This window comes from Phyllostomus hastatus, unplaced genomic scaffold (assembly GCF_019186645.2).
Source record: "Phyllostomus hastatus isolate PE091 unplaced genomic scaffold, TTU_PhHast_1.1 phas_contig_524, whole genome shotgun sequence".
Lineage (NCBI taxonomy): Eukaryota > Metazoa > Chordata > Mammalia > Chiroptera > Phyllostomidae > Phyllostomus > Phyllostomus hastatus.
In genome coordinates this window covers 10,238,305-10,247,712 of record NW_025333900.1, presented here as the reverse complement: position 1 = coordinate 10,247,712, position 9,408 = coordinate 10,238,305, and the positions used below count along the sequence as shown (strand labels likewise).

The 9,408-nt window shown below is 40.3% G+C and overlaps 1 pseudogene; it reads left to right on the top strand.

Annotated features, from left to right (window-relative positions):
• Positions 1–7,252: 7,252 nt before the first annotated feature.
• Positions 7,253–9,146, top strand: LOC123823970 (annotated as a pseudogene).
• Positions 9,147–9,408: the final 262 nt, after the last annotated feature.

Genomic DNA, 9,408 nt, shown 5'->3' with positions numbered 1-9,408 from the left:
CCAGTAATCCTCAAAACTGTCAAAATCCTCAAAAACAAGTCTGAGAAACAGATGAGAAGAGTCTAAATAGACATGACAACTAAATGCAATGTGGTATCCACAACGAGAATCCTGGAACAGAGAAAGAACATGAGGGGGAAACTAGCGAAATCCAAATAAACTCTAGAGTTTAGTTAATAATAAAGAACTAATGTCAGCTCCTTAGTTTAGACAAACATTCCAGAGTAAGGTAATTTGGTAACCATGAGGGAAACCAGGTGACGGGTGTATAATACACTCTTTCCATCATTGCAACTTTTCTGCTAAACTAAAACTATTCTACGGTAAAGTTTATTTTTAAAACCCTCTGAGTATGGTGCTCTTATCTCCTTTCTAGAGATAAAAATCATAGATTAAATAGCTTCCCAAACTTACAAGCTAAAAAAGAGCACAAGAGTTTGGTCAGATATGTCTATTTCACATTTAAGCAACCAGTGGACTAGGCTGTGACGTCAGCTCTTAAACAGCATCTATGAAAACAATTTACCCAGATATATGCTCAGAAAGTTAAAATAAAAGAATTTATTTCCTCATGGCAATGCACTTTCATCTTAGTGCACACTTTAACAGAAAGGGACAATACCATTATTGCCAAAATATTTCATCTGTATTTTCATCACAAATATCAGTTACTCAAACAGTGCCATGTGATAATCACATTTATACAAAATTAACTTAAGATTCTGCCAAAACGTCAAGGTGTCAGTATTCCATATGAGAAGAAGGCATTAGCCAATGGCCACTTTACTGCATAGTCTCCTCTCTTTCAGTCGCCCCCATCTTCCCTTCAGATGCTGGGTATTTCAGTGCTGATGAGCTCAGCCCGCTGCTTTAACAGGATGAGGGGCTATGAGCTTGGGTGCCCTTCAAAAGGAAATGACACCAGCATACGGAAAGACTAGCACACACTTTGGGTTTCTTCAGATCCTGAGAGATATAAGATCAGCTGTGGCCTCTTCAAACACCTGAAGAAAACTAAATGCCCCTGAAATATAAATTCTAACATTGTTATCTCCCACACCAGTGTTTCCCACAATGGGAAGCCAGCCTCCCTGGGAAAACACCAGTGTCCTCTCAGAAAGACTCAAGCAGTCCAAGAAAGATTCTTTTCTTCCTTGGGATTTGCCAAAATCAGACAGTAGGATTCAACAAATATTTCTAAATACAGTACTTAATATATTGTTCCCTGTGAGAATGTAAAGTGGAAATGATCCAGCAAGTAAGAAAACAGGCTTCCTTCTGTGTGTGATTAGATTAGCTTGCCTAAAGACATGTTTTTCTCAATCTTATTCTATTTACAAATCTTTTTTTTTCCTTTTTTTTTAAGGGCAAGTGATTCCTTGAATTATTGATTTATTTTATCACTCTGGGCTTGTCGCAGAAGTAGCTACCCCCACCCCTTTATACTTCAAACTATCCCAAGGCAATTAGTTAATGGTACCATATCTGTTTCAGTAGGAGACACAGATAAAGAAAAAAGAGGAAGTGAACATGACACATTTTCCCACAGTATCACAGAAAAACTGCAGTAGAGTAAACAGATGGAGCTAACTCTCCTGATTCATTGGACAATGGACAACAGGACTCAACCCAAAGTTTAACTTCTTCTCTTGACCAATGGGAAAGAAATGAAGCAAGTTCAAGAAGTCATAATTATTCCCCCAGACACGCACATACACAATTTAGCAAACTGGTAGTCATCCAAAACAAACCCTTCTTCTCAAGAATCTTCGTTATTTTTATAGCTGAAAGCATGAAAAATCTTCTCATTTTCGAGCCCTGGGAGGTTTAGGCTGGAATTTTTAATTTCTAACTTCATACACCAGTATGAGAGGCCACACAGAAGCTACCCCTCCAGGATGAGTGTGAGGAGACAGAGACTGGACATCAGAAGACTGCCCTTGGGTAGATTCTTGTGACTCAGAGAAGCATTTAAGCTTCTAGATGCATATCTCCCAGTCTGCCTGAATCCTGATCCTCCTCTGCTCAGACATCCCTAATCTAAACCTCCTATTTATATCCACCACAGTCTCAACATTCCAGATGGACGGACACTGAATTCATTACACTAATCTCCCACCCTTCAAATCCTCTCCCAGCTCCCCAGAGGACACCTGCTGAACATTAAACCCAGATTGAGTTTCAAAGCCAAAAACCTACAAAATAAGGAGAGGTCAGATTTTTCAAAGCTCTGGCCGATAAGCTTTTTAGTGTTCTTTAAAGTCTTCATGAATGGTGTCAGGTTCTCCCAATGATTTTCCTATCTGTTTTTGGCTCTCCAGACATCTGAAGTTGCCAACAATCCACATGGCAGGAAAAGTTTAACCATGTGAGAGAGCATGGAGCAGATAAAACACATAGGCCAAAATATGAAGGAAAAGGTTACTGTTTATTCTTAATGTTTACGTGTCTGTATTACAGTTTTCATATCCATATTACCTCTGTTAGTAAAGCTGCCTATATCAACATATCAAATAGAAATGACCCATCCATTTGCCATGTGAAAAACACACAGCAACACCACAGAGCCTTGTGCAGTGCCTGGCACACACGGACATACATATACTATTGAACTAATCAATTGGGAGTCTTTGACACCTGCTAAACAGTCATCTAGAGAAAAAATGAAAAGATCTTTCCCTTCCTACTCTTCACAGATATTTCTAGATAACTTTTACACTTAAAATGCTATTTCTGTGACTGCCCTTTGCTGTATTTAATATGTGGGCAATACAAATAAATACTAGAAAATTGTTAAGGACAGATAGGCAAAATAAACACATTTAATTACTCTCAACCTAGAGATCATAATTTTTGTTTGTTTACATATAATCTTCCAAATATTTCCAATGCCTACACATTCATATATACATGCAATGGAGACATTTTTTAAATAGGATCATACAAAACTCTATAATATTGTGTTAATGCCTCATTTGGTATTTTATTGTATATTTCTACTATAATTTATTTGATTACCCTAATATCATTTAGACATGTATAACAAAATAAGTTTGTGATAAAGCATTCTTGTAGTAAAATGTTTTTACACATGTTCAACCACAGGCTTAGGATGAATATTCCTGGGAGCTGTGTTGCTAGAACTATGAACATGCACATTTTATGGCTTTTGGTTGTGTATACAGTTGACCCTGGAACAATATGGGTTTGAACTCCTTGGTTCCACCGACATGTGGATTTTGTTCAATAAATACTGTAAATGCATTTTTTCTTCCTTATGGTTTTCTTAATAACATTTTCTTTTCACTAGCTTAATTTATTATAAGAATACAACATATGATATATATATCTCAAACAAAATATGTGTTAATTGACTGTTTTTCTTATTGGTACAACTTCCGATCAACAGTAAGCTATCAGCAATTAATTTTGAGGGGAGTCAGAAGTTATATGTGGGTTTTTGTCTGTGTGGGGGTTGGGGGATCAGTATCACTAACCCCCACATTGATCAAGGATCAACAGCATTGCAAAGTAATCTCCAGATAATACATAAAATGCCCCCAAGTAGAATGTTTTTTTCTTGTACCTATACTAACACTAGACATTATATTTATTCTCAAGCTAGTTTTGATGGTTAAAGGTGAGTTGTTCACTGCACTGCTTAGACAAAGACTGTCCACACATTAAAATATAAATAATATGCATAACATTTTGAAACACCAGCTCAAAGTGGATACTCATAACCAATAATACATATAACCAGCTTGGGGAACTAATACATATTTAAAGTATATCAGAATGGTTCAATTTAGGATGAGATGTGTGTTGTTTTTAAATTAGGACCTTCACCTTACTGCCAGGCATTTAAGAATGTCTCAAATGTTCATATTCTCTCTTTACCTCATGGCCAACTTGGCTTTTGCTTTAAATGTGTGTGTGTGCATGCATGTACACACCTACACATATACATACATCCATATACATGTATTTGATATATTATCAATGCATATGTATATACATACACAAACAGTAGAGCTTGCAGTTTTCCCTAGTCTCAGTAAATCAGCTGAGAGGCCCATAACTACCACGGGCTTGTCCTGGCTCTGTGAGGAGTGCACAGCCCCAAACAGCCATCATAACTGACATCTGTGGGCAAGAAGCCGAGGTACAATTTAATCACGTGTGCCTGTTGGAGAATGCTCACTCATGCACCTGCTTCAACGGTGTGTGTTCAGCCTGTGGGTTTCCCTTGACTGATGTTGGTATAACTGCTTCATGTTCTCTGTGAGTGGAGGGAAGTGGGCTCTGCTCAAAGCAGTTGCGGTGCTCTGCACTTCCACTTGATGTTGTACCAGGAAGGGCAAGTTACAGAGGCAGGCGTGTGCCCCTGCAGGCTCTCCACGCCTTCACTGACCAATCAAAAAGGCACCCAATCTTAAAATAAAACAACAACAAAAAAAGGCTTTGAAAACCAGGAAACAAGCAAGTGAAGGAAGCATCTGTCTCTTTCATTCTGAACAAATCTCCCCCACAAAACACACACATACACACACACACACACACACACACCCACGACACTGCCATCACCTTTACTACCACCACCACCACCACCACCACCACCACCAAAGGCCTGCTCATTGTACTATTCCCAGGCCTTCTTAGAGACTTTTAATTTTTCTTAACTAAGTGGATTTGTTTTATGCCCAAACTATTACAGTATTCATGGACCTACGAAAAATAAGAGGGGAAGTGCCTAGTTGAGCAAACTTTACAATTTTCAGCAAGGTTCAACCTACCATAAAAAAGGTCATAATAAATCATGTTCATGTGGATAGCTTTTCATCTTTCCCCATCCATTTCTTATTTTCAAAACAAACATGATGTCTGCTATGGTAAAAACGCAATTTTGGTACCTCACAGCCAACCCAGTCAGCCATGCACACCCTCAGATAAATGAGCTGACAAGACTCCGCTGGCTTCAGCCACCCTCACACTCATCTTGCCTTTCAGTCTCTTTTACCATGAGACTTGATGTGGTAACTATGATTTTATAAAAACTGATAACAATGAAATCCAAAATACATGTATATTCTAACAAAGTAAGTGAAAAAAAAAATGTATGTCAAAACATCTCTGTCTCTTTAAATTACTCTATATGCCCAATCAGGGGAGCTGTAGAAATTCTAGCAAATATGTAATAATTGTGTTCAGTTAAACTACATAAAATTGCTTTTATTGTACAATTGAAATGCTGTCAATTTCACATGGCTCAACCTAAATATTTCCTTAAATTCAAACACACCACAATTCTTTTGGTGATTTGGACAAAAATACTGATAAAATACAGAGAACTTTCCTTTTCTTCATACTTGGACTTCCCCTCTGCACCTTCTTCCCTCTTTCGCTTCACCGCCGCCCACCCACAAAGTGTCAGATGAGAAGAGGAATGAGAAGGGATCCCGAGTCATCACCTGGAACCAGAATCCGGGGTTGGGCCTAATGTCAAGTTACAGAGGTAGACCTATACTTCTAGTTACAATTTTTTTTTTAAAAAATAGGGCTCTAAAAATAATGTTTTCTTTTCTCATGTCTTCTGTTCAGGGACTGTTTATCCTAAAAATGACATTCACTCATCCAAGGCAGGGTTGGGGGGGAGGGTTAAGAGAACACTTAAAAACATAATTTTTGAACACTATAACGAGCTAATCACAACTCATTTGTTACATTTCATGTCCATTTTCTCTCTCTAGTTCCAGAATGACCTTCACATTTTCTAGCCATCTTGCCACCTTCTTCTTTCTAAGAAGCTTTTCACTGGGACTCCCGAGAGTTTTCCAGACAACTTCACAAAGTATGAGAAGAAATTACTGAATTGCTGCCCTTTACTATTTTGAGACAAGAGTATGTGTTAAAGTGAAATATCCACCCATCTTTGCAGGAAATAGAAAAATAGGCGGAAAAACCTGCATTTCTCAGCCATATATATATATAATAGCCAGGAAGCCCCTGCCCCCACCTGGTGTGTCAGCCAAATGTGTGCTGCAACCTTCTGAGATGTCAACGGCCAAACAGAAAGAAAAGATGCCAACTGAATGTAATAATATGGGGAAATCCCTTGAAACTTTAATAATTCTGTAAGCATAGAGTGCTGATTAACTGCTGCCTTGAACAACAATGCAAGCCCAACAAAAACTAGATTTAACCCCACTTTTAAGAAAATATATTGCTGGAGGGAGTGCTCTCATTTCTGTACCTTTTCTTCCATGAAGACTGCGAATGTCCTCAGTCCACAGGGTAGTTATCATCAACCTGACTTTAAATGTAATTGGGATGGGAATGAGGCAACAGAAACTTTAGGAGTTTGGATTCAAAATTACACAATCATGACCCAGTCAAAAGAACACCAGCTGTTTACCTAGTATGAACTAAATTGTAAGATTTTTCTCTCTTTATATAAGATCTCCATTAAGAGTTCAGTTTCTATTGTATTATTCCCTTAGAGACACTGTAAATTTTACATTATAAGACAAAAACAGAAGCATGGGAAGCCCAGACACAAGTGCCCCGCCACTGTCCTGAGTCACAGAAGTGTTTATTGAATTTTACAACGTGGTCAGTGTGACTCTAAAGAACTGGTATCAGTTCACCTATGATACATGGCGACTGGAAAGTGCAATAATGGCTCATGTGTATAGCAATTCTCCTAGGTAAGTACACAGCTCTTTTTCAGGGTATCAGACACCATTTAATACCCTTTCCAGCAACCATATGAGGTAAAGTAGCACATTCCCATTTTACACAGGAGGAAATGAAGACTCAGAAAAGTAACTTGCCCAAATTGACAAAGCTGGTGGTAAAGGTAAGATTCAAACCCAGTTCTTCCTCATCCCAAAGCTTCTATCTGTTCTCTCCTGAACTTCTGCAGAGCCTAGTCAAGCAGTGACTATAGGGATGGGAGGAGAGTTCTCTGGTAGCAGCGGGCAGCCCCTGCCTTGCCACTCAGGACAGATACAGGGTACCTGTTACTCAGCTTTAGCCGATATTTATTCACTATGGGAGAATTCCCAATTCCAGTGAAGCCAGATCTAGGTTCAATGAAAAAACTAACCAGATTTTTATATAATTAAAAAAAATATTGGCAGTCGCTTATTTTCCCAGGAAACACCACATAGCAGATGATGCCAGTGCTGTGGGAGAGTCCTGGAACAGGAGGCCACAGTGGCTTCTGTGAGGATTTCACAGGGTCAAGGTCATGGCCAGGGTCGGGGTTGAGGCTGTGGCTTGCAGAGGTAAGGTCAAGGCCAAGGTGCAGATCCCTGTCATCAAGCTGGGCCACCTGGTCAAGGACATGAAGATCAAGTCCCTGCAGGAGATCTATCTCTTCTCCCTGCCCATTAGGAATCTGAGATCACTGACTTTCTTGGGGACATCCTTCAAGAACAAAGTTTTGAAGATTATGGCCATACAAAAGCAGCCACTCAGGCTAGAGGACCCTGTTCAAGGCATTTGTCACCATTGGGAACTACAATGGATGTGTTGATCTGAGTGTTAAGTACTCAAAGAAAGTAGTCCCTGCCATCCATGGGGCCATCATCCTGGCCAAGATATTGTCCCTCTGCAGTGAGGCGACTGGGGGGACAAGATCGGCAAGCCCCACACCATCCCTTGCAAGGTGACCGCTGCTGTGGCTCTGTGCTGGTGCGCCTCATCCCTGCACCCAGGGACAGTGGCATTGTCTCAGCCCCCATGCCCAAGAAGCTGCTGCTGATGGCCAGTGTCAAAGACTGCTACACCTCGGCCAGGAGCTGCACTGCCGCCCTGGGCAACTTCGCCAAGGCCACCTTCGATGCCATATCTAAGACCTACAGCTCTCTCACCTCCGACCTCTGGAAACAGACCATGTTTGCCAATTCTCTCACAGGGGTGTTTAACCTTTTGGCATCTCTGGGCCACACTGGAACATGAGTTGTCTTGCGCTACACATTAAATATATCACAACACTTAGTCACAGAAAAACTCATAATGTTTTAAGTAAATTTATGATTTTGTATTGGGCTGCATGCAGCCCACAGGCCGCAGGTTAAACATCCCTGCCAGGAATTCACTGATCATCTAGTTAAGACTCACACCAGGGTTCCCCCCCTCCGCATTTTTTTTTTATTTTAATCATTGTTCAAGTACAGTTTTCTCCCTTTTACTCCCATTCCAGCCCACCCACCCCACCCTCCCCACTTCACACCAGGTTTTTGTGAAGAGGATCCAGGTTCCAGTTGTGGCGGCCATGTAATTTTATACAAGACAAATAAAGTGAATTATACCTGTTAATAATAATAATATATAACATATGTATAATATATGATTATATATATGATATTTATACTGTCAGGGGGTTCTTCAAACACACACATACATACACATACACACACTGCCTTGTATGGACAAACACAACACATGTATCAGCTAGATCAGGCTCTGTGGGCCATCAGTTTATGATGTTTGTCCTACTCCGCCTTGATTCCCATTCATTACATCCACCAGGAAGCCACACTGTCGTCCAAGTCCAGCAGAGTCTTTATTAATTTTTATTAGGGTTCCATACACTTGGCAAATAAAAACACTCCTTGACGCTACAAATAGTTTCCACGGCAGAAGAGAGGCATACAGTTTAACAACAGAAGCATCTATCCGATCACATGTGCAGATGAACCTGCAGATGAACAATAAAATACCATCACAACCGCTGAGCAGGCAAGTCCAGTAGCAGGGACGGCAGCCTCTGGGTTCAACGAGTCCCTGCTTTCCCAGACCTACAAACCAGTAAAAATTTCAAAAAGGTGTATCACTAAGGCAAAAAACACCTGCAGGAATCACTACCCTATAACCTTTCTTGTCCCTCTTTCCCCTTCAAGTGTGATGATTTGGCAGTTCTGGAACTCTTCCGAGAGGAGTCAAGATGCACTCTGCCAGCCCCAGCTGTTCAAAGCTCAGCCCAATCTGTTCCATACAGTTGGCTGTATTATAACAGTAATGTGACTGCAATTCACCTTCATTTGCTGCAAAGATCATTAACTATCCCTCAGAGAGATACAGCATTAAAGGAGGAGAGTGCCCGAGGCATGATAAATGGAAGTCTCTGGGTAGCATAGTTAAAAAAAGGTAAGGTGATGCCAGCGAAGCCACCTGACAGTTTCTATAGTCAGAGCAAAGGGAAGAAAACAAGGGCAGGAGGGGTGGGATGGCAGAAAGAGAAAAGCAAACAAATGTGCCTGGCAAACATGTATGTTCAGGTAAAGGGAAAAAAGAGGACAAAAAGAAAAAACTGAAGTAAAGACAACAGGATACTTAAAATTAATCACAGCAGAGACATGATTCTACTTGTCTGATAGCTCAAACATTCTACTATGGAGA